Source organism: Centruroides vittatus, unplaced genomic scaffold, assembly GCF_030686945.1.
Source record: "Centruroides vittatus isolate TY-2023 unplaced genomic scaffold, ASM3068694v2 contig_1416, whole genome shotgun sequence".
Lineage (NCBI taxonomy): Eukaryota > Metazoa > Arthropoda > Arachnida > Scorpiones > Buthidae > Centruroides > Centruroides vittatus.
The window spans coordinates 926,386-954,118 of NW_027120889.1; the positions used below are offsets into that span (position 1 = coordinate 926,386).

The 27,733-nt window shown below is 26.4% G+C and overlaps 1 protein-coding gene across 1 annotated transcript in view; it reads left to right on the plus strand.

The window, feature by feature from the left end:
- Nucleotides 1-27,733, plus strand: part of LOC136968200 (bifunctional heparan sulfate N-deacetylase/N-sulfotransferase-like) — a 108,598-nt gene that overhangs the window by 6,953 nt on the left and 73,912 nt on the right. Inside the window, exon 2 of the mRNA XM_067262173.1 lies at nucleotides 25,476-25,545. The gene's annotated coding sequence lies outside the window, so the exon portion shown is untranslated. The remainder of the gene's footprint in view (nucleotides 1-25,475; nucleotides 25,546-27,733) is intronic.

Genomic DNA, 27,733 nt, shown 5'->3' on the forward strand with positions numbered 1-27,733 from the left:
GATCAAACAGATTTTGAGCGTTGCTCACCCCGCTTCGCATCGCATCGCGCGTAAGTGATAACTTCGTTAAACAACGATGATGATTTTGAAAATTAAAAAAAGGAAAGAATTAAAATAATTCGAATTATATTCAACTTTTTTTTTATTTATAAAAAAAATATATGATTTTTTACGATTTTTTGGTATCATCACATGAAGTTTGACGTGTATTTAATCTGTGGTATGTCAACATCTCATCCACAATCTGGTCTCTTTATTAACATTATTCAAGATCGTTAAGAATATAATTGGATGATGGTGTAATTAAGTAAGACGTTGCTGTCTTATAAAAGTAAAAAATATCACGCTTTATGTCCCGATAATTAATTACTCCCTTCTGTGTCATTACCCATGTGTGTGTGTAATTGTAGAAAGAACGTCCTAGCTCATTATTGTGTAAATAATGAGATGCCGCACAGAAAAAAAAAATTATTTTTGAAAAATTTTCCGTTTACTTTTACAAAAATGGATGCCATCATCTTTTATATTCATTGGATGATAATCATTATATAACTTTGTTTCATAGAGAACTGTTTACACTTACAATACCAAATACAGAAAGGGAAGATTTTCTTAATTCGCTATAATATATTAATATATATATACATATTTGGAGAGAATTTACGATATTTTTGTGTAATTTCAGAAGTTTTGTCTGTCTGTCACTCTCTATTTCTGTATAACTGTATTACAATCTTCAATTATGAGCTGTATCGAAGTCTTTGCGACACGCTGAGACGTCGCGCGGCGCTCACGCAATTATTAAAACAGTTCGTATTGAATTAATAAAGTTGCCAATACGAATTACACTCGTGTTTTATACAATCAATGTTTATATTTACAAAGGGGAAGAAGCGTATACAGTCAAACCTGTTTTTATGCGGGGGATAGGGACCGCATTAAAAAAAACGCATTAAAAAAAATCTCACGAAACTTCACGAATGGCTGTAAATAATAGTTTTCGCAACACAATTAAAAAAATAATTTTTTTTATGCGGTCAACAGGGACCGCATAAAAAAAGTCTCACATAGAAAATAACTCAAAACCGTACGAAATAGAATTTATTGACAACAGATGTCAGCACTTGACTGCATCGTCTGGTCTATCGTCTGTTTTACATATTTTTGTCCAGGTGGTGTTTTGTTGACTTAAAAAGTAAATTATTTCATTTTTCGCATATTCATGCAATAATATTACTATAATAAGTGCATTTATGCTATAATAAGTTTATTTAGCTATAATAAGTCAACGTAAGACATGACGAATCGCACGAGACTAGTCGCCAACTACACCGCACAAATTAAAAATTCGCATTAAAAAAATCGCACAAATAAAAATCGCACATAAAAGGAGCGCATAAAAACAGGTTTGACTGTAATTAGTACATCGCTTTTTTTGTAAGTTGCTATGCGATTGGACGTGACGAGGCGGAAAAGTTTATTATTTTAAATTTTGTGATTTATAAAAAGAGCGATATCGCTAAAGAAGTTTGCAGTTTTCTTAGAAAATTTTACTTTTTGTTTTAATAACATTTATGGATGATATTTAAGGAAATAATCATATTAATTCGCTGACGCGATGTAACGCGGAAACATTGTACAGTACATCCGCTTTACATTCATAAATTCATGAATTAAATGTACGAAAAAAAAGGAAAAGAAGTTAATTTTAAAAAATTTTATTTTAGTTTTAAAAAGATTTAAATGAAAATTATTAAATTATCATTCTTAATTTGCTTAATTTTTATGTTAATAAGTTATATTTATTATGAAGCATATGCATGTTATACTGTGTTATAATTACAAAATAAACTTATATTTTGCGTGTAATTTTAAGGTTTGGTACGTGTAAAATATGAAACGATTCTTTAAACCAATAAAATCGAAACTCTAAATCACTGTAAGGTGCTACTTAATCCCACGTTAGATACACAAACACTCCAGAATTGCTGATGTAAGTCAGACTTTATGTTCCCTTTTAACTATTTAAAATAAAGAAGATTGAAAATTTATAAAATCCTGTTTAACATAAATCTTCTCAAGATTTTTTAACATCTTTTTATTAATTCTTAAATTACTTATATATTAAAAAAATTAATTAATCATGTACTAAATTTTACCTTACTTTGTTATGGATAAATCTAAATAAAATTTGTTTAATTTTATAAAAAACTTTTAAGAGAATAAAAATTAAAAAGAATTTTTCAAATGTGTTTTTTCAGCATAATTTTCGATTTTTTTCCATAATTTCAATTAAAATACTCGATGTTAAAGCACTGAAATTATTAAATTTGTTTTAAAAAAATTGCAATAGAAAAAATTATTTTACGTTTAAAAATGGAAAAGAAATAAGATTAAATTTATATTTTAAAACTATTTTGAAAGTTGTCCTTCTTTCTATCTAATTTACCTTATTAAGTTATAGAAAAATTAAGACAATAATGTTATATTAATACATTATATAAGTTTTTCTAAACCATTAATAGAAATCTAATTCTGAATAAAATTTTAAAATTCATCTTAAATATAAGCAGTCCTCTGCATTATAAGCTTAATATACATTACCGATAGAGTTTTTAACGATGATTGGTTAATAATAAATTTTAAAAAATGATTGACAGGAGATCTACAAATCAGTTTCAAGTAGATATAAATTTTTAAATTATATATACAATCAGTTTTTTTTTTTTTAAATTAATTATAAATAAATCATTATAGAACAACTTATAACGTTTTGTTCTATAACGATGATCTTGACAGTTTATTGGATACGTTGATTTCCAAACAGTTCTCTGATTGGTCGTGAGAAATATTTTCGAATTTTCCAAGAAAAATCTTAATTTTTTTTTCTAGAATTTGTTTTTGGTTTCTATATTCTAGAATAAATGGTGTAATTCTGTTTTTTGTTTTTTTAATAAAAAAATTATTATTATTGACTGAGTAAAAAATAATTTCATGTCGAAATATTTTTGTTACAATTATTATAAATATTTTAATGTAATTTTATATAACTATCAATGTTTAAATTAAATAAATCGATAGGAATTTTCTATAATTAAAGTTTACATTATATAATTTTATCACTTTTTTCTGTAAACAATATATCTAAATTGAGTTAATTAAACTCTAATTGCATTGAATTAATTATATTTTAATTTAAAATTTTTATTCTAATTAAATTGCGTATCTATAATAAAAATTAGTGAAACTTTTATCTGGTTTTTACAAATTACGTTAAATCCCTTTTATTTTATTAATATAATGAAATTAATTTAAAATTCGTATTCTTTAAATTAATTTTAAATAGATTAATTATAAGGAATTTTATATTTTTAATCAATACCGTAATCTTCAAAATTATTTAAAATTAATTTAGAAAAACTGATTGGATATATAATTTAAAAAACTTACATCTACTCGAAACTGATTTGTAGATCTCCTTTCAATCACTTTTTTAAATTTATTATTAACCAATCATCGTTAAAAACTCTATCGGTAATGTTTATTAAGCTTATAATGCAGAGGACTACTTATATTTAAGCTGAATTTTAAAATTTTATTCAGAATTAAATTTCTATTTATGGTTTAGAAGAATTTATATACTAAATTAATATAAAATTATTGTCTTAAATAAGAAAAAAAAAATTAAATTTAAAAATAAAATAATATCGATATATTTTTAAAGTGCATATAAATATTTATATATTGTAGAGAATGAGAAATAGGCCTATATAGTTTAGTATCTTAGAAATTATTTAAATATCATAAATTTTTAAATAAGAATTGATATAGAAGCAGATAAAATCAGTAATATTATCATTGACTTGACTTACTTAAAATATTAGAATAATTTTTAAATATTAATTTTTGAATGTAAGTACTTTGTGGCCTACATTATATGATTTTTGATAAACGTGTATAACTGTTTTTTTCTGCTTTTTATACCATATTTAAGCATGTAACTTAAGATCCAAGAGTAGGAAGGTTGTACAATTTCACTTGGGCACAATATATAGTAGATATAAACTCTTCGACGAAGCATCCTATTATCGACCACATTTTTATAACCATTGTTACTATATAGATATATATAAAATGGTAGCTACAAATCCCTTTTTGTGGAGGACCCATCCAGATACTTGTATATATAATAGAGATTTTTCTATCGTAAACCTGCCAGCCATCATCTTATATATTTCTGTTCGAATTACTAAACATCCTTTCCAACATGAAAAAATAATTTTTTTTTCTTTATGAAAAATTTATGATCACATATAAATAAGTATAGATATTTACAATTTTATAACCCGTATAAGAAAATTGTATATTGCTAAATCATACTTTATTCTTGATACAGGTAACATTTCTGAATTTCTTTTCCGTTCTTTAGGAGTTATAAAATGAATATTGCCAACAACAATTTTTTTTATCTCTGTTTTTCATGGTATAAGAAGCATACATCAAAGAAATTATATTAGATATTTTCTGTGAAATTTTATGCTCCATTGTTCATTTATATTTGTATTCGTAAGAATCAGCAATTTTATAAGTTATATTAATAAAAAATTTCATTATACTCAATTATTTTTACGTGGTTTTTTTCCTATTTTTTGCTGGAAGTATCGCATTAAGTCAATTTCTTGGCCTCCATTTTGTTTAGAAACGGATACTCGAATCGTATTGTATTTGAAATTTTTGTATTTTTATTCAAATTTTATCTTAAAAAATGGCATCAAAATGCAACAATATTTTGGGGCCTTTTTTATTCATAAGTGTAGTGTAGTATTAATTGCATTATATTGCTAAATTCATGAGATTTACAATAAAGCGTGACAGACAAACAACGATCATTGGAAATATTAAAAACAGTGTTGTGGATGTATTATTACATGAATTATTTAAATATTTATATATTTTTAAACAGAATGCAGCATAATTTAATGCACGTAATTCTATAAATAACACGTGTCTTCAGTTGAAATCTTAAGTAAAATTCTAGTAAAGTTTGTCTTTTGTTTTTAGAACAAAGTTTACCTCGGCATATAATTAAATTCTAACGAAGCATAAGAGACATAATTTATTGATTAATTAGTTTTAACGAAATGAAATTTATATTATGACCATACGAAAAATTAAGTTAACATTCATGTTATATATAAAAAAAAAAAAATGAAATAAAATAAAGAAAGAAAAATCAATTTTGTTAATTACATTTAAGAAATTATAATTAATTAATGTAATAACAACTCTTAAAAGTTCTTCTCCTCCTATTTTTTCTAATTATAGAAGCATTTATTTATGATAAACTTTCTCAACTGGTAGATCGCGATACCCCAGGATGATACGAATGTACGGGATGAGAATGGAAACTAAGAAAAGGTTGAAGAATTTTTGAAATTTTAATTGACATTTTTCTTTTTTTTTATAGACTATTTATGATATTTTATTAGAAGATTTTATCGCTTCGAAGTAATAAAATGGAATTAAGCTTAATTATTTATACAGAATCGTCATAAGATGGAAAGATTTATAATTTGTGTTTGCTTATTTTTTGTAGAAATTTCAGTCAACACATCTGACAAAAAACACATTTTCTCACTCTCTTTTTTCCCCAATAACTGACATAATAAAAGCTTAACATTTGTAACATCTTTCAAGAAAACGAAACGATGTCACAACAAGCAACAGTTTATATATCATTGTAGAATATAATACAACAGATATAATAAAACTCGTAAAGTTTTTTTGAATCTGAATATTTAATTTTGAAGTTTGAAATATTAATTTTTTTTCATTCGAAATCTTGAAATTCAAATCTGAAATTCTTAATTTAAAGTTTGAAAGATTGATTTCATAGTTTCAGCTTTTGAATTTGAAGTATTAAAGTTTGATTTTTTTTAAAATTTTGATTTCTGAAGTTTGAAATTTTCATTTATTTTAATAAATTAAATTAAAAAATAAATAAATAAGAAAATTAAGTTTTAAATTTATACATATATTAAAAAAAATTACTGTAGAAAAAACATTGAAAATATAAACTTTTTACAACCTAATTTAAAATAATCTTTCTTCATAAAAATCATATTTTATTTGTTAAATTAAAAAGTATTTTAATATACATCTAAATATATTTTAATCAATTAAAATCCCATTAAAAGAAAATAATAATAATAATAATAATAATTAAGAAATATTATTTGTTAAATATTAGTTTATAATAATAATAATAATTTATAATTTAGGAAAAAATAAAACATTTTAAAATTTGAACATTAGTATTAATATTATTTTATTTTAATTTTTTTGGAAAAAGGAATTAAAAAAGATAAACTTTAATTACAATTAAGCATTATGTTAAATGTCGCTATTAGCTTTCGAGTATTTCTCGATTAAAAATGAAGGTTTTTTTGTGTTTGTTTTTTATGATATAAATTAAATCTAATGATCGAAAAGAAATTAGATTAAAACTAATTACATGAAAAATTAATTATACTTTATTTTTAATCGAAATTAAAAAAAAAGAATAAAATAAATCAAAATAAATTGAGAATTTCAATCACAGGAAGAAATTTCACGTTAATTTTATTGCATTTGAAATTTTTTAATTTAAAAATTTGAATTTTGAAATTACAAATAATTTTTTATTTAAATAAAAAAAACAAAATTATCACATTTATTTTCTACGTAAAAATAATAAATTTTAATTATTAAATAAATTAATTAAATTAACGTTTTATTTTAATAATTTGAAAACAATATAAAAATTTTAAATAATGAATGTGTTTTAGTGTTCAAACTTTCGACAGTTTTAAACTTTTTTAAAATAATTTTTATTATATTTTAAAAATAAAGTTTTATTTATTTATTTTTCTTTTTTTTAAAATAAATTTATTTCAATCGTAAAAGTTTATTTCGTGACTAAAATCATTTTTTTTTACGTCCTTGAAACCAAATCTTCAGCTGTTATACGAGAAGTAGCCATATAAAACAATGCTTTATATCTTATTACTCTATACTGTAATGTAGTTGCTGTAAAATTTTTGTTGAAAACTGGCAAAAAATTGATAATTTAAAAATTATTTTTGAACCCCAAAAAGAAAACAAAAAAACCAGTTAGTTCCAAAATTTTATCACGAAAAATCACGAGAAAAATAGAAATTTATCGAAACTTTATCGTAAAAAAAAGTTAAAAATTCATTAAGAGTTTGTCGAGAGAAAATTGAAAAAAAAATTGTCAGTTTTATCACGAAAAACTGAAGAATTGCCACGAATTTATTGCCATAAAAGAGTAAAGACGAGTCACAATTTTGTGACGAAGAAGTAAAGAATTATCCTGAATTTATCACGAAAAATGTATTATCACGAATTTCTCACGAAAAAATCGAAGAAATAATACGAATTTTTGACGGCAAATTAAAGTGTTATTACGAATTCTACACGAAAAATTGAGGCATTATTACGAATTCTACACGAAAAATTGAGGCATTATTACGAATTCTACACGAAAAATTGAGGCATTATTACGAATTCTACACGAAAAATTGAGGTATTAGTAGGATTTTTCAAGAGAAATTTAGGAATTAGTACGGGGGAGAAAAACTAAATACTGTACAAATCACGCTTTAAATAATTATACACCACGAATATCATTATTTAAATAAAATACACGATAAAAAATGTAAAAAAAAACTCATCAAGAAAAACCTATATAATTTACTATTGTTAACGATATGAATATAAATTAATCGTGAATTTTCTAGAACAGTTTTTTATAACACACGAAAAAGAAACGTGACACGGAAGATACGAAAAAGAAGTAAAACATTTTGTGAGAAAAGTGTAGAAATATTTCAAATTATTCACGAATTATAATTATTTACGATCTAATTTCATTTATTGCCGATAACATCTGACGCTAATTTTTTGATTTTTTTTTCTTTTCTTTTAATTTTTGATTTTTATTTTTCTGAAAAATGTTTTATTTATAATGAGATTTAATAAGAGTTAATTACCGAATTTCGAATAATTATCGTAAATATTTACGTCAGATTCATTCGTGTGATAATTCTTTTAACGCGTGATGAAATTTAATACGGAATATTCATTAATTTTCGATATTTAATTAATTAATTTTTAATGTAAAATTATCAAAAAATTCACGATTGCAATTTTCTTTTTTTTTTTAATTAAAATTTTATGAAATTTGTAGTTTTATTTTATTTTATTTTTAAATAATGTCAAAGTTAATATATTTTTTTGAATTTATGATCTGTCTAGATGAGTGATATTTTCGTTTTAATTAAATGTTTTTATACAATTTGATTTGTACGAATTATTTATAATTTTATGTTACATTTGTTTTATAAATTATGTATTCTAATGTGTCTTCTTTTTGTTTTTTCCTATTGTATAAATCACACTTTATTAGATTGTATTATTGGTTGCATACACATTTTTGTGCTGATTATATTGTGTTCTATATACTTATTAACTCCGTATGCACGCGTTTGTGTGTTTATCTATGTTGAAATTGTAATGAGCACACACACATGTATAGGTGTACACGCATTTATGTATTATAGTGCATACAAGCGTTGAAACTATATAGTATGTTTTCGTATACATATAAGGGGTACGTTTACTGTTCTGTTCTATTATATTGGTTGTATGCACGTGTTTTATTCGTATTATTATGTACTACATTGTATACACATATTCATATTTATGTACGTATGAATATATTATACTGTATAAATATGCTTTATTATATAATTGTTAAATATTGTATATATCACGTAGTGTTTTATGTATACATTTTATGTAAATTGTGTATGTTGCATAAGATATTTCGGTCTTAACAAATTCCAAAAATAATAAATTTTGCCAAAAAAATTAACATGAAAGATGTTAATGTACATAACGAAAATGTAATTAAAATTAAATCATAAGAGAGAAATTCAATACTTATCTACTCATTAATAAAGAGAAAAAGTAAATTTTAAAAATATAATTAATCAGCAAAGCGAGAATTTAATCATTTGAAGTTTCTTTTTCTTAATTTGTAGATCATCAAATTTATCAAATCTTTCTTTTTTTATTTCTACGTTCTATCGCTTTTATCACGTTCTATATATATATACATATGTATAACGTGAATTTTTGCATGGATGCACTCAAATTAATAAGATTTTTAATATAGAAACTTTCACTTCATATAAAGAGCTTATTTATTTATTAAAATATTTTAATATTTATATGTATTTATTAAAAGACAGACGTTTCGTTTAAGCTGTATAACAGATGACAGAGAGAGTTTATAGAGGATTTTATTATGATTTAGAGGTTTCTAGGGGTTTTCAAATTTGTCACCAGAGGGCAAAGATTCTTGAAATCTATCAAGTATCTGCTGCCCACCTACGAAATTTGCAGGTTGATCGTGGCAAGATGACCGAGTTCTTATTATATTATTTATGCATTATTATAGTTTTAAACATTGAAATAATATAATGTTTTTAGGACATTTAACCATTTATAAAATTAAAATATTTATATATATATATCAGTTTTAATTTCAACCAATCGCAGTTAAGAATCGCGATTTAAATTTTTATAACTTCTGACTTACATATAACGCAGAGGACCACCTATGTTTACAGGAAATTATTTAATATTTTTGATTAGAAGCCATTTTATTATTGGTTTCTTGAATAATTTATTTAATTTATTATAGTTCATAATAAAAATTATCTAGCTAATTTTTATAATTATCAATAAGGAGATGATATAGATAAATATCGAGAATTGTAAATTGAAATTCAGGATCGTTTTGTTTATATTTGCAATTTTATTTCACTGATATAAATTATTAAACATTTAAAAGTAGCTTAAAACATGTTTTAAATATTAAACAATTAAATAAATTCGTAACTTTTTTGTTAATTCATTCTGCTTCAGATTGTGTAAGTAACTTAGCAAAGTGTAATAAACATTGATCCTAAGATTTATAACTATTCTCGATGATATTTACTTGGGTTGTATTTTTTTGCGATTTCAATTTATAAATTAAATTTTAAATCTTCAAGAAATCTTACACAATCATTTTATTACGTAAATTTTAAATACGGTATATCACCAATAATGTCCACCTGTAAACGGCAGCCATTTTTCCATGTCTCTTATTAAATTGCATACAAAATAACCTCTAAACAACGGCTTCCAAGCCATTTTTATGTTGCCGTTGTTCAGAAGTTTATATAAATTTTTTATTTATGTTTTTATCAATTATATAAAATGAACGTGACACATGACTTGGCACAATGCTTAAATCTATCTTACGGATAGTTACTGTTAAGATGAATTTAGTTTGTTCCTCGTTATTTTCTGTGTAACCGAGTGTAAAAATTTCATTTTTCTTTTTGCAATTTTATGTTATATTACATTGTTGTTGAGTATACAGTAAAGTGAAAAGGTAACACACACTTAGCTGAAAATTTTTCTTGGTTATTTTTTAATTACAGAAGTAATATCATCAAATACATAACTTGGAAGAATAAGGGCCAATGTCAAAGGCTCTTATTCTTCCAAGAACAAAGGCCCATGTCATTGGCCTTTGTTCTTCCAAGCCAGAGAAATTTCAGTTTGATAATAGTATATAATTATTAGCTTCTTCGTTTTTGATCTTTCTAAATTGAGTTTCTAGTATTTAGATAGAAATAGTCTACTTTAATATTCAAAATAATGGAATAATTCTAGTAAAGGTGATATGAACTGTAAATAATTACAGTAAATTTGAAAAAATTTAGATAAAATAATTACGATAAACATAAATTCTCCTTAGTAATTTATATAAAAATAAATCAAATTAAATTTAAACAATTATTAAGTAATGAAAAGCTTGTCTTAATGTTGATTGGTTAGTATAATTTTCAAAATTTAAAATTTACAACAATGTATATTTTTTCTATCAGTTTCTATTTCAACCAATCGCTGTTAGGAATCGCAATTGAAATTTTTGTATGTTGTAACTTAAATATAAAGCAGAGTACCGTGTATGTTCTTAGGAATTTCTTTACTTAATTTTCTATCGAGATTGTTATATATTTATTTGCAGTTTAATTACTCATAGATTGCTTTTAAAAAAATAAGAAATTTAAACTAAATTAAAACAATTCTGCTAACATTATCAAAGATATTACCAGTTAATTTATATAAAATTTAAAGATGTCTTCGTTTCGAGTAGTATTTAAATTAATGCATTGATGAGTTTAATCTTGGCAAATTTAATTTACATACAGGTTAGAAGTTAATTGGATTTATTTTGATAACTTTCATTTAATTTACATAGAACATATTTAATGGAATTATAATATTTTGAATCATTTAATATCCTGAAGGCATATTTTGAAAAAAAAAATTGAATGAGGATAATTTAAATTTATATAAAACTGTCAATCAAAATTTAATATATTATGATTTATAGCAAGTTTTGATTAATTGGATCCCTTTGAAGGAAGTAACATTCGATAATATATTTAAATCGATAGTGAATAAGTTATAACTAGTTATAGAATATATTTAAACTATTATAAAATAAAATTATAGCATTTACGTTTTATAAAAATTGTAATTTATTATTACTTAAAATGTTGAAAATAACATGTATTATGTAAAAGTCACCCATTGATCTCCTTTGTAGCTTGTAATTTAAGGAAATTATCTATAAGTATGTTATCAGTATAATGATTTTAAATTATCGTGAAGTGAATTTGATAAATAATTTATTATATGTTAATGTATTTTTATATATCTTCGGCCTTATAATTTTTCGTTATAAACGTTACTTCAGTATTCCAGTTTTAAAATTGAATACTGAAGATGATTTTCTTTGACATTTTTTAAATAAAAAATGTCAAAGAAATAATGTAAAGTGATGCTAAGTACTATTACTTTTAATGTAATATACTCCGAATTTTAGAATAAGTGTATAAAATGTACGTTAGTTTGAGGTGAAAATGTAAATTGAGTATACGAACGTACAGTTTTAATTATTAAAGTATAAAAATAATTGAAATTGAATGTACACAGTTCATGTAAAAGTGCACACTTAGTGGTCGAGTGGTTTCATCCACTCGACTACTGGTCGCGGGTTCGCGCCTCACCAACAGTGGAGTTTTCCCGGATTTTTTCACGTGTCTAGGACTTTCTATAGAAACTTTCTATGGACTACGAGAGGATTTGCTATAAGAAACTGGAAAGTCCTCTTGTAATCACAGAAAGTCCTCTCTTAGTCATAGAAAATCTTCTCGGGAGACATCCCCCATGGCAGATCGACCAAGTGTTGCATTGCTTATGCCATCAATCCACTCCACTTCACTCATGTAAAATATATTTTTATATACAGAGTAATTTCAATTAATGTAAATTTTTATACATGGCTGTTAGATGTATATATTTTTAAGCATATAAGTACATTTAAAGAGCACTTTTCCTATTTTCACCATTATTTTGTTTGCAATCTGTGCACCTCCGCGAACACCCCGCCCATATCCTGCACTTCATCTTCCTGCATTTCCACGGATATTTTATTTATACAGAATTCTCATGCACATGCTCAGGTGCATCTTGCGGACTTCCTGATACTTCTTCATTTTCACGAACATCTTGTGCATTTCTATGTGGAACTTGTCCATTTCTACATGCATCTTGTGTACCTCTACACGTATCTTAACCTCTATATTTCTGCCATATGTTATATAAAAAATAAGATTATATATCAACTATCTTATCAAAATTCAATGCGATAAACTAGTTACTTTATTTATATTTTATTATTCACGAAATAAATATCCTTCAAATCTATCCAACAAGTAAAATAAAATTACCAATCTAATAATAATTTTTTTAAAAATTAAATTAAAAATGGAGAACGAATCATTCTTACATACAGTAAAACTTGTGTAAACCGGCTTGCAGGGGTTTTTTTTTAAGGTTCCGTTTTAGACAGTTTTTTACTGTACGTTTTATGACTTTCAGCGATTATTTTTAAAGAATAAAGTAACAATTTTCCACTAAATTCTTTAAGAATTTATCAATTTGAAACGAAAATTTAACTAGGTCAAGGTGATTTTAAGGGTGTGCCTTCTTATAATTATAATTATTCTTATCAAAAACTGAAGGAGAGGAGAATATACTTTTTATTATACAATTTTATTCAATTGTATAAAATATAATTCACGCTTTTCAACTATAATTTATCATCAGAAAGAAAATCTTTTAGCCTTAAACAAAACTGCTTCACTCCATAATTAAATAATGTTAAGTGAGACGAAGCGGAACACAAAGCATTAATTTAATTTAATTTATATATTTTTAAATTGTTAAATTATTAATATTTTATATAAAATAATATATTTTTATTCATTTAATTATATTTTACGTATATATATAGCAATATAATCAATTTATATACAGTAAAACCTGACTCGAATATGGCAGGTTTCCGTTTCAAACAGGTTGTTTATTTTTTTTTTTTAAACAGAAAATCGCTCCGAAAGAATTTTTCCCGTGTTGGCAGGTTTTTCGAACGTAGAAAATTACTGTATATATACATATATAGTGAAACCTGTCCAAAAAAGGAACCTGCGAAACGTTTTTCTATGTTAAAAACCTGTTTAAAACGGATTTATATGTTAAAAACCTGTTTAAAACGGAAACCGGTTTGGCAGGTTTCCGTTTTCCAGTATCATGCGGCAGTCCGCTTTACACAGGTTTTACTGTACATAATTGATTAATAAAAATATTTTTGAAGTGAAATTAGTTTAATTAATTTTGAAGTATTAAAATTATTTTTATTTAAAATGAATTTTAAAGTAATTAAATTTTATTTTTTTAGGAAAAAATAATGTAAAGGGAAAATTAAATTTGCGATTTTTTAACGGATTTTTTCTTTTTCTTTTTATGTTTAATTTTTCGGTAAATAAAAATTTTTAATATATTAATTTTTCTGATTATTAATTAAATATGGGTGTAAGCTTTTAATCATTTAGTTAAAGCACGTAATGCTAAATCATTAATCATTAATTCAGTAATTAATTTAACTTTTATACTTTCAGTTAAGAATTTTTTAAATTAAAAAAAAAGAGGGAAAATTTGTTTTAACGAACATCTTCACTCGAATGTAACGAAGGAAGTTACATTCACTTTAATATTTTATTATACAGTCGAACCTCCGATAACGTCCACCTTTAAACAGTGGCCATTTTTCGAGAACGTTGAACAGAAATGCATACAAAATAACCTCCTAACAACGGCCATTTTTTATGTTTTCGTCAATGGCTGTTGTTCAGAGGTTTGACTGTACTTATATTTTTATACTTATTTAGTTTCAAGTGAAAGAAAAGAATTTAAAATTTCATAATTATTTCGTCTCGATAGATGAATAGGTACTCGAGAGACGAGGAAATATTATAATTATTAAAATATATTATTACGAAATTTTGAAATAAAAATGTATAAGAATTGTTTTATATTGCGGTAAATTAAGGTTTAAGTATTCTTTTTTAAAAGTATAAATATTTCACGTGTCTTTAATTTTAAAGTTATGCAGTATTTAGTCGTATGTTTAACGTATATCTACTGGATTTTCATGTATATTTTATTTTATATTTCGTACATATCTTGCCTATTATCATGTTTTTAAGAATTTGACAAGCACACATTGTCTGTAGTCAGCATCATGTGCTCATTTTCACTATTATATTGTGTTTTCACTATTATACTGTGTGTTTTCACATAGATCCTGTGCACTTTTATGAGTATTCTTTTCTCATTTTTACTTTCACATTGCTCATTTTTATTGTTATATTGTTCATTTTCACGTTCACTTTGTATATTTACATTTAAATCATCATATACCCTTCCATGTGCTACCTATGCGTTTACACATACCTGTAATACACTTTTAAAACCATATTATAGCATATATACCATATTTAAATCATAGACCAATCATTTTTTTTCCAGAATTGATCGAGATTCTTTGATTTTACGTGTTGCTTGACTCTTCAACATCACGACAAACATGACGCTCTTTGAATTGAAATACTTTTATATTTTATTTAGATACATTTAAAAATTAATTTATAATATTTTTCAATTTGCTTGGATGATGGAATAAGGTAACACAAACACATGGAACCTCTCGAGAGGATTTTTATGGGAGTCTGGACCATAGATACGTGAAGAAAAACCAGGAAAACTCACCAGCCCGTTTGTGAGATTCGAACCCGCGATTAACTAGCGGGTTCGAATCTCACAAAGGGTTGTATTGTATCATTAACCAATGTTTTAAAGTATCGCAGGTTTTCACCGACATGTTTTTTTGTTTTTGCACATGAAAATCTACGTTAAACAGTATTTTTATCTTTCAGAATGTATTTAATATTTCTGCAACGTGTTAGAGCATCCCATAAAAAGATTTAAGAAACATTACGTATTAGTTACTTGAATTTAGTTTCCTTTTATTAACAAAATAAACACAGTATATCGTTAGAAAATTTTGCTAAATATGCAATTTATTTCTATAATTTCATGCTTCATAAACGTTAGGAGTCGAAGGTTGACCAGTTTAATTTATTATCTTTGCCGAGAGATTTTGCAAATTATTTTATTGTCATCTACACTTGTTTGCGCGTGCCTTTTCGTGTTTATGAAATTTAGATTTTACAACCATTTCTGAAAATTTCTCGATAAAATTCTGCAAGAGTTTATATGAGAAAAAAGAATTTCATTCAAGAAATGTAATTCTTGAATAAAATTCTCAAATTTTTTAGTGAAAAGGGGAGAAAAAAACCTTTTATTCTCTGAAATAATAATCAAATCATCCTACTCAACCTTTCTATTTGTTTAGCACGTCGAAAAACAGCGACATTAATAACTAACACCATTCTAAACACTCTGGGACACGCGATCTACTAGTTGAGAAATTAATATCTAATAAAGCTTTATTACTGATATTAAAGTACGCCAATAATATTTCGGTAGAAAACTTATAAAAACGTGAAAAAATAACATTAAAGATGCCATTAACATTTATTTCATTATAAAATAATTTATATAGTAAGCAATTTTAGTGATTAGAAATCTATATATTGTATCATTAACCGAATTTCTCAACCATCTTATTCTAAACTTTTTCTTGTTGTATCCAATTACTTCTTGGCAAAAAATACTCTAACTTAAGCATAACAGGGGTATCTAAATCGTTGCATTTTTTAAATCTAGATACTTAGTCTCTGTCACACTTCTAAACATCATCATCAAGTCTTCGAAACATCATCAATCATGTTCCCAAACAGTAATATAGACTCGAACTCTTAGGGATTTCAGCTGTTACGAAATTCTGCTGACGTGTTGAAAGAGACGTGTGGTGTAAAAGGTTAGAAAATAAAAAAAAATCCTTTATTACACGCAGATGCGTGGCGTTTGACACGCGTGAGAGATTTTGACGCGTGCTATGGTTTACGAGTTGCAAAGACTCATACACGCAAGATCCTACTCATCTTAGTCTTCACTTAATGGATTGTGTCACGTCTTGTTTGAGATAAAAAGAAATATATATATATATATATAATTTAAAAGTCTTTTTTATGTTATTTTTTACGTATAAAAGCTATTTTAATTATGAGTTTAAATGTTTTTACACGTTACGATTCATTAAATCCCGTGTTTTTTTTTTCCTTACAGAAGAGGGGAAAAAATGCATTTATATATTAAAATGAATGATACATTAAGTATACGACAATAGCATGTGCCAGCCGATAATCGATACTGTGTTAGAGTTTCGGTTATTTGATCCATAATCGATTCTTGATCAGGGAATAATTATCGTTTCGTATTATGTATTCGATAGTCTAAACCGTTTATAAGCAATGGTTTTTTTTTTGTTATTAATGAATTGATTTATTGTGCTTTTTCGTAATTTAACTTCTTTTGTAAGCTTTGTGTCTTTTACTGTGTCTGTTTTACACTTGTGTTTTTGTCTTGTGTACGTGTTCTATTGTTCTTATCGCATTACGTGTGTTTTTCTTTTCTTGTATGTTGCATTTCGTCTTGTATCTGCCTGTGTTTTTTCTTATGTGTAATGTTGTGTATATATATATATATATTGCCGAGTGTTTTACATTAATAACAGTTGATTGTATATGTCCATATACATATATATGTATATATTATTCAGATGTAATATGTATATCTATCTCTGTTAAGTGCATTGTTTTCTCTACGTATCACGTTTCCCTCTATAAATGTGTGCTGTGTATCTTCTCTGATTGTGTGCAAATCTATCAAACAGATTCCATTTATTATATAAACATATATCAGATATCTTACCATATTATTTTTATACATCTTTAGTAACTTCTTAATTGAAAGAACAATAATAGCTTATCATTTATTCGTTTGTTTCCTTACTCCAATATCATTTCATTAGCAATAATACAAACAATTTTATACGTATTCATTTATAAAAGACAAAAGAAGAAGAAAAAAAAACAGTATTAAAGTAAACCAACTAATAAAATATTAAGTTAGTCAGAAATAATTAAGAAAGAAGAGATCTTTTCAGCACACTTTACTAACATCTTTATACTTTACGAGAAGATAATAAGCTTTCTGAAAACTCATTATCTTATCGTAAACCATAAAACATTTTTGTTTTAAATTTATTAATTTTTTTCCTCTCTTCGTACATACTACATTCGAGTTACTACATTGAAAATTCTTAGTCACTCTTTAGATCCATTATAGAGATATGCAGAAAAAAGAGAAGAGGGAAGAATCTTCTACATTCAGCAAAGTAATTTCCATTTGATACATGTGATTAAATCAGATTTATTTTCAGCTCAGTTTGGTATGTAACTTGGTATGTAGAAACTAGTTAATAACAAGTTTTTTCCCTATTTTTTTTTATAATTTAATCGATGAGATTACTCACTCCCTTATAATCGATTCAGTTACGTGCAAGAGATTCTAAATCGATGCTGTAAACAGGTAATACTCGTTTTTTTTTCTTGAATATAGTGCAAATGACCGACCTTTCTGCAGTATTCTTCAATTTATATTTTATTCAATTAATTTAATATATTTTTTTTTTTTATAAAACACTTCATTAAAGGAGAGCTTTTATAATTGTTTTGACTGCATTAGATAATTGCATACGTAACAAATTAAAGAAATATTATACGCTTTTTAAAACTGTTTATGTATTTTATGATTGATAAAATATCATTTTGTATTAATTTTTCTGATTAAATTAATTCTTACACCAGCAAATATTTGATTTAAATGATATCTTTCATGCACAAATATTAATATTATAAAGTTCTTTTAACTAACATAATAATTAATTTTTAATGAAATTTATTGAATTATTTCTAGAAAAAATGTTAAAAAAATTAATTAAAATTAGCAAATTTATTGCTCTAATTTTGTAAATTAATATCATAAACACTAATTATATTATAAAAAATAATATTTAAAAAATTAAATTCTGAAAATGATTTAAATTATTATCAAGATTAATATATTATTAATTAATTAATTAATTAATTAATATAAATTAAAATTTATTTCCAATTTAATCCGTATTCCATCAGACAGACAGACTGCAAAGTTGGTTAGGTATTGTATAGCCAATTGTATTAACTAGCTTCTGATATTCATGTTACACAATGAGAACAAATGCCAAACTAATATCATTTTCATTAATTGATTTTTGGATATCCGATTCAATATCACGTCTATTACTGCTACAGATAATATTATTTTCATTCATATATTACTAAATTTGCTAAACTTGATTCCTATTAATGTATCTTATATTCAGTAAGTTCTTTGTATAGCTTTGTATGTAAAATAATTGCTGTTTATCTTATAACTTGTAATTAATTTTCCTGTAGCATATCAATTAGTTTTTCTCTTTAGCACAATCTGTTATTTATAACTATTTCCTGTAAAATTATTATTTTTTCCTTTATAGATTACAAACTGGTAAACCGGTAAAAATCCAAGGTCGCGGGTTCACAGCTCAACAATGGGTCGGCCACGTGGACTTTTCGGGTTATCTTTACTTGTCTATATCTAAGCAGGGGTCAATTTTCCATAGAAGGTTACCTCCTTAGCAGATCGCCCACGTGTTGCAGTAGCGTATACCATCAAACCAAACCTTTCTGTAGTGTCTATAATCAATTTCTGTAGTGTTTTCTAATTATAACTAGATCCTACATAGACTATTAATTATGATTTATTCCTGCATATATTTCAATTTATCATTAATCCCTTTAGAACGCACTAACTTTAGCTACTTCCCGTGGAACATACTAACTATAACTAGTTCCTGTAAGCCCTTCTAACTACAACTAGTTCTTGTTACAGCTAATACCTATAGTACCTACTATCAAAGCGGATTGGGGGGGGGAGACTGGACTGTAGTCAAGGGGCCCGGAATTGTATAGGGCCCTATCGGAAACATGCATTATAAAATTTTACTTATAAAGTATATTTATTTCGAGTTCATGAAAGGAGTAGAAGAGGGTCCCTGGAGTCCCAGGTTGGGAGTAGTCGTGGGCCCTAGTATGCACGACTACTCTACAAAGCTCTGCCTATTTTTTACAATTCCTGTTATTATAAGTTCCTATACAGTGTGATAACTATAATTAGTTGCAGCGAACTTTCTAATTATAACTACTTCTCATATATCATAATAATTAAAACTACTTATTGCCAGCTACGTAACTAGTACTATAGGCCTTCTAATTAATTCCTGTAGAGTATGCAATTATAAATTATATACTCTGTGTATACATTGCCCACAACTATGAATTTTAAATAGATTTTACTGTAAAATTTAACTATAATTAAACTCTGTTCTCTTTCAATATATAACTACGACTAATTTTTATACTTGTAATGTCTACTAATTAGTCAAACCTTTAAACAACAAACGCAAAATGGCCGTCGTTGAGAGGTTCAGTTCTTCCAGTTGTAATCTACACTACAAAGTGAAAATACTTAATTTTATTATTAAATTATATAAATTGTCAAAAAGAATTTAATTTAATCAATTGTTTTATTTCGAAATTTTATTTAGTATCAGTCAATTTTTCGAAATAAATACAGACAGACTGGGAAAATAAACAAATTAGTTAGACGTCGAGCCAGAATTTACTTAGTTTATATTATAGTAGTGTCCAGTGTATTAGCGGGTTCAACGGTTCCCAATACACTTTTGTACAATTAAGTTGGTAGTAAAACTACGTTAAAGTATTCCCCGAAGAGCTATTGTTTTGTCTATGAGCATTCAATAACATTCCAAGTACATCATTTGGAATCTGTGCTGGAGGAGAATTGCTGCATTGCTTTCAACGCATTTTCAGGCAAACCTTTGTTTTCTTCCTCTTTAAAATTAATGCTTCTTCAAAGATTTTTAAATAAATTTTAATTGTAAACCGATACTAAAAACTTCAGAAAAAAAAAACAGAGAGACAGAGAGAAAAAAAACAACACTTTCAAATCTGTCAAAATATTATTTGTGATAAAAGTAATTTATTTTTTCTCTACCGTTACCTCGCGGACATATTGGTTAGCTCGTCGCGCGGCGCGACGCGACGCACGTAAATTGTAAAATTAATAATATTGCTCGCGTATTTTATATTTTTCCGAAATAGAAAAATCTTTTCCGTGGAAATATTCTTCTTAAAGTGTAAAATAAAGAATGTTAAATGTGTGCGAAGATGCGAAGATGTATAGCTTGCGCGCGACGCGACGCGACGCAACGTTCATTTGATCAGAATTACGTTGAAAGACATCTAATTAAAGTTAAAAATTAGATCAGAATTCAGTTAAATTTAATCAAAATATATTTTTAATAACACTAAAAAACGACGAAACAGAACAAACATTGCTTCTAGGTTTACTTTTAGGCTCCTGCAATGCTAATATTTACAGAACTCTACCGAAGGGCATTGCCCACTGAATCATTCTAGATTTAGTGATTTGAGTAAATCTAAATGTTTCAATACTATTTAACTTAAAATTTAAACATTTAAAAATAATTTTATAATATTTTAAGACGAAGTTTTAATAATTACTTTGGAAGAAATTAATTATAAGTAACGTTTCTCTACCGTTATTCCCACAAACATATTGGCTAGCTCGCGATGCGACGCGACGCGACGCGTACAGACTTATTTACGTATTTTTACGGTGTATTAAAACTTTAAAATGCATTTTAGTACATAAACCATTAAAAAAAATTGTATAAATTATACAGTAGACGCGTATTTATATCTTTATCCTCACTTTAACATTGTTTATGACGTTGTAACATTGTTGAGATCACCTCGAAAGAAAGTAAAAGTTAAAAAATTTGGGTCTTAGAATGATTCTCTACACGACTTACCACATGTCGTGAACACGAGAAGATTCCAATTTCCTCAGCTAATGCATTCTTAAGTTATAAGAAGGAGGGGTGAAGGTAAAATGTGATTTTTGTATATGTGACCCCTGTCTTGTTTTCGGAAGTTCGTGGGGGGTTGTACGCCTTCCCCCGAAAAAGAAAAATGCCCAAAGCAAATTCTCTGTTGGTGAAATGTTAACATAAAACAAATCACTTTTTACAGACCATAAATCTTTTTTAGAAGAATGTGCAAACAGAACACTTGATTTTGGCATTCCTTACACGATGTTAACTCGGCTTGAATTTATAGAATTTCTCTTTTTATTTTACTGTTGTTATTATTATTTTATAAAATATTTCTTTATTAATTAAGAAACTATTGTAATATATCGCAGTATTGTAGCCTCCGCCACTACCAGGCACGTGAGGCACATGCCTAGGAACCCGGGTCTCGCGGGGGCCCGAAATTGTAAAAGCAACTTACGGTTGAATTTGTATCGTAATTTATAAATAATTCTATACAATTAAATATTATTAGTTTATGATGTAAGATTAAGTAGGGCCCCTCAATCTTCTGTTCTTAGAGGCCCCAGAGGGTCTTAATCAACCACTGATTATCATAATTTATCAACAGTTTATGATGTAAAATCATATAAGGGGACCCAATCTTCTGTGCCTAGGGGACCCGGAAGGTCTTAATCCGCCACTGATTGGTAGCGTATCGTAAATGTGATATCTTTTTCTATAATAAGTTGAAGACGTAGAATTTATGATGATATCAATTGGATAAACCGATATCATCGTCTAGAATCTAGGTTGAAATGATCATTATACTTAAAGTAACTTAGATATCGCACTCAATACCCGTTGTAATAGTTTGATATATTTCTATAGTGATATCAAAAATGTATTATATAAATTGTAACGATATCATATATCAGATATACGATGATAGACTTAAGACACGTGACTCAGATATATCTTAATTAATAGAGAATAGAAGATTTATAAGTGATCATATTAATAATGAATATTTTGAGGGGGGAATTGAAGATAAATTGCGTATATCTTTTAAAGATATCTGTAAAATTTGCCTGTATATCTTAATAAAACTATAACATACAGCAAGATATCATCAATAAATGAATAAAATCCTATTCTATATCATATAATAGGCTAGCCATAGAGCAAAGGTGCTAAAGCCAAGGGGGATAACAGTAGGTAGCTACTTGTATCCCCCTTTTTGTATGTATCTACAGACCAGCCTTGAAGTTTCCTACGGTGAGCTTCCTGGCAGTCTATTATATGAACTGGTAAGTAGGAAATGAAAAGAAGTTTTACTGTTTATCATAAAATCATAATGTGTCTTTACGATAAACAATACACCTGACTCTTCAACATTATATATATATATATAAGCATGATTAATGTCTTAAAAACGGCTTCCAATTTAAATTTAACATAAATAAACTTGATTTAAAGCATACATAATGCATTTACAAGCTATAAATTTTAATATTGAACAGCTAAAACATTAATTAATTAATATTAAATAATAAATTAAACTTGATTCCAAGTAAACAAGTTATTACTTTAGGGTGATTCTATCGAACGTAGTTACTAGAATTTCTATTTTTTTTTTTTTTAAATCTTAAATATGTTCATTCCTAAGGACGAACGTGTTTATCCTGTTTTAGAAATGCGAAAGTCTCATTTGACACATGCCTTTAGGGAAAAGATCGCAAAAGGTCAACCACTCAAGCAGTCCTAAATGCATTCTTTCCTCCTCCTTTGTTTAATTTCCAAAAGATTATGACTTCCAGTCACGTGTCTCCAGGCAAAATAAACAAATATTTCGTGAAAAATTTACTGTCTCTACTACTTTCTATAAACAAATATATCATAATTATATATTTTTATTATTTTACTTGATGTAAACATAATTTTACTGCCTATTAACTTATTCATTTCTCTTATTTGTTTGTGTTTGTTGTACAGAACTTTTGAGAAATTCTCGTTAACAACTTAACGTCATGATTTTCGAGTGTTTGAGTGGTTAATTTCTCTTCTAATTTGGGAAATATATTGAAAATTAATTCATTAATAACGTATCTTCCGAGAAATTTAATAAAATTTAACAGATAATTTTCATTTTATTGATATTTTAAGGGCTTGGGTACGGTATGACATATACAAACACCATAAGGTAGACAGGTTCTGTCAACTCTTCCCTAAGAAAAATTAACAAATTTACTTGATTATGGCACGAATTTAGGATTTAAATCAGCTCCTACTGGTTTTATAACGCTTAAAATATTGAAAAAAAAAGAATTAAATTACAAAAATAACGAACCTTCTATAATATAATTTATACTAGAGTAGGATTTAAGTGTTTATTTACCTCTCCACTATTCATTTCCTGCAAATTATGTAACCTGGAGGTAGTTTTTTTTAAAGGAGAAGCGCTTAAATTTTACGAAATTTAAATAATTATTCCTCCTTTTTAAACAGAAAAACATCCTTTATTACTAAATTATTTTGCGTGTTTATGTGTAGTGTTATTCATAAAAGTCTGGAGGACAAATATAATTTCAAACACGTTTAAAATATAATAAATTATTAAAGTAAATCATGCAACGTTGTCAGATGTTGAAGCTCGTTAGTAAGAGAAAGAAATGGTGCCAACACTTGGCATAACACCAAAAGAAAAATGCCTTTCCCCCCCTTTCTCAAGGTCGTTCCTTCGTGTAGTGTCAGCTAACCACTTTTGTACATTGAACCTTTTATGTATAAAGGTGTTTGATCATATATCATAAGAAGCAGATCGTGCAGAAACCGGCACGTTATAATACAAACAAGACATTTCCTATTCTTTAAAAGTTGCATCTGAATATTAAAGCGGCTTCTTTGATTTTTCCTACTTCAAGGAAGTCCATCCCTCAATAACGTATCGCTCTTCATTAAAATGATTAATGCTGTGTGCAAGCTAACACTTTATAGATATAAATCAAAAGAAAATTTAAGTAATTAGTTTTATTATTCCGGAATATTAAACAGGCAGATACTTGTTTATTTACGTGTTTATTAAGAAAATAATGCTCTTTAGATCGTTTTTTTTAATGTTTAAGGCCATTTGGTGAGCAATTAATTTAATTTTTATTGTTAGTAATTTGGTTGAAGGGTAGTGTGTAGAATTGTATGGTGAACAGACAGTCAGACAGTTTTTAGAGGTAGTTTTCTCGTTCGTTTAATTAATTTTTCATTATAACACTATTTATTTTTAACATTTGTTTCATTATTGTGTAATTTTAATTGTTGGTTTCATTATATTGTCTTTATGCTTTTGTGTTTGTTTCATTATATTGTTATTTATTCTAATCGTTTGTTTCATTATAATATTAATTTTCAATCTTCTGTTTCATTACAGTCTCGGTTTTTTGTGTTTGTTTCATTGCAATATTATTAATTTTAATTGTTCGTTTCGTTGTACTGTTACAGTTTTTTTTTCTGTTTGTTTCATTATAATGTTACAATACTTTTTTGTCGTTCGCTTCATTACGATGTTAATTTTTTTTTCGCTTCATTATAATGTTACTTTTTCCCGTTATTAACGCATTCTTTTTTTCCTGTATCATCGTTGTACGTTTTATGAAGTCGATTTGAGTTTAAATTGCTTCGATTTCCAGAAAGGAGGGATTGTAATAAGGTGTCAAATCTGGCATATTTTTGGCAAGTGTCCAGTCTTTTCTTGTGATAAGGCTAAATCTAATGCCTTATTCGGTTTATTACAGTACTCAATGCTGCACACTGACTTCCTTTGGATCAATGCACCTAACTTGGCCATTCTATTCTTACTATAGAGAAAAATCTTATTGAAATGATTAGATGCTGTAAATAATAATAAAGATAATAAAACGAATTCCTTGTCTTATATATAGGCCTATATATATTTTTACAAATAATTTTTTATTTAATTTTACAGTTTATTCAAGAAATCGTTGACTGGTTTGGAAGATTTCCAATGATTTGTCGCTTATAAAATAAAAATAAAGGTGAGTTTTTTTTTAAATAACTAATAATAATAACTTTATAACCCATTAAAATGCTTAATAATGATTTATATACTGTGAAGTCTGTCCATAACGCTTTATATATTTCACTACTAATTTAATTCGCGTGTTAATAGCGTTTTTTCTTTTCCTTAATGCCTTATTATGTATGAAATTTTCTTATTGTTTCTGTTTTTAGTTTATAAAGAAAATGGCGACGGTTTCGCGTCGCGTCGCGTCGCACGGTCAAGTAACGAATTAAAGAACGTAATATTTTTAAATTTATACAATTTACATGACGAATAAAATTATATATTTTCTACATAGCGTATATATTTTCGGAGAAATTGAAAATCATATCTATGTATATTTAGCGAGACGTCGTCGCGTCTCGCTAAATATACATATATATGATCGCGATGTCTCACCGCCGCCGCGCGCGCGCCGATGCGAAAACGCTAATATTTCGAAAATTTCCCATTACAAAAAGTAAATATTACTACTTAAAGTATTTTTTTTATCATCGAATATTATAAAATAAGCCTTAAACTTTCCTTACTATTTTGGAGAAAACGTCTTTAACACTTACAGACGTCGATTCCTTCAAGGTCTCGTCGCGACGCGCTCGCAATACGAAATATACATTGAAGGATAGAATTAAATGAAATTTTCCTTATTTTTAAACGAATAAAAGAACAATTAAAATTTTAAATTAACGTTAAAAACAAAGAAATTTCGTAAGTAATTCGAGAAAATTGGCCACAAATTTTATCAAAATTACTTAATTTTGTACTGTACCATTCATCCGTAAGTTAGCAGTTAGCATAACTTTATTCAGAAGATAAACGATTTTATTTTATATAAAATATAGAAGAAGAAGAAGAAGTGGAAAGAAAGAGTTATTTTTCATCTTTTTCTCCTTTAGTTGCACAGAAATAAACTCATCAAATGTTTCTTGGAATCCATCAGAGATCATCGAGTGACAAAAATTCACTTCAATTTCATGAAAACTAGGGGAAAAAATATAATAATAACCTTAGAGAAAAAGTAATAAAGGCAAATTATTTCGATTTATCGCTTGAAAGATTGCAAAATTCCCCTTCCATTTATTTTTATTTTATACACCAAATCAACTAAAATGTTACGTTAAGCCTTAATTTATGTTATAAAAATAATATTGTACCAATCAAAATTAAATTAGAATTCTTACAAATGTTTTAAGTAGGTTATAGTGATATAAAATAGTAAAAACGTTATATGATGCTGCTGAAAATATAGATATTTTGTAAAATAAATTACTAGAGTATTGTATTTACAGCATAGTTGTATTATACTACTGCAGTGTGTGCGCATAGTTTCATATTTAGCAATAATACTGTATACATAGTCATATATTGCAGCATAGTTGTGTATAGTTGTATATTGTAACAATAGCTGTTACTGTACTACTAGTCTTTATATTGCACTACACTAGTATAATTATACGTTGCAGCAATAGTTATGTAGTTGTGTGCATATTGTTTATTGTAGCGATAATAATTGTACTATACTACTATAGTATGTGTGCATAGTTATATATTCCATTAATAGTTGTATAGTTAAACTATAGTCTACGTAATTACAGCAATAGTTATATATTATATAACTATACCAGCAATTACGACTATTCACATAGAAAAATTTATATGAATATCTACAAAGCTGCAACAATGGTTCCTATTTTTTTTTGTATGTATGGACAGATATAGATTAATGTATCTCTTTTCCCGAAGCGTTTTAATGAGGGAGCAGAATTTAAATGTATTAAAGTTTTTTTTTTTATATGCCACCGGTAAAAATTTTCAAATTTAAAAGTGGATTTTACAAAATAGATTTTCAATAAAGAATCTTCAGCATGCAGAATTAGTTTGCAACCAGTCTGAAGTATTTTTTTCTCTTAAAAATAGTCATAAAATACGAAACTCTGTACTCATACAGGAAAACTGATTCCTCTCCTCCAAAGAGGATCCCGTTCTACTCCCAAAAATTACGTAAATAATGTCTTTTTAAGATAGAATATTCAGGTAAATCAATTAATAATAGTAATAATTATTTGAGGCAAAATACACGCGAAATTAATTTTATTTTATGACGAATTCAATTAACAAATATATTCTTGGGGTTACGTAAATGTTAATGATTCTTGATAATG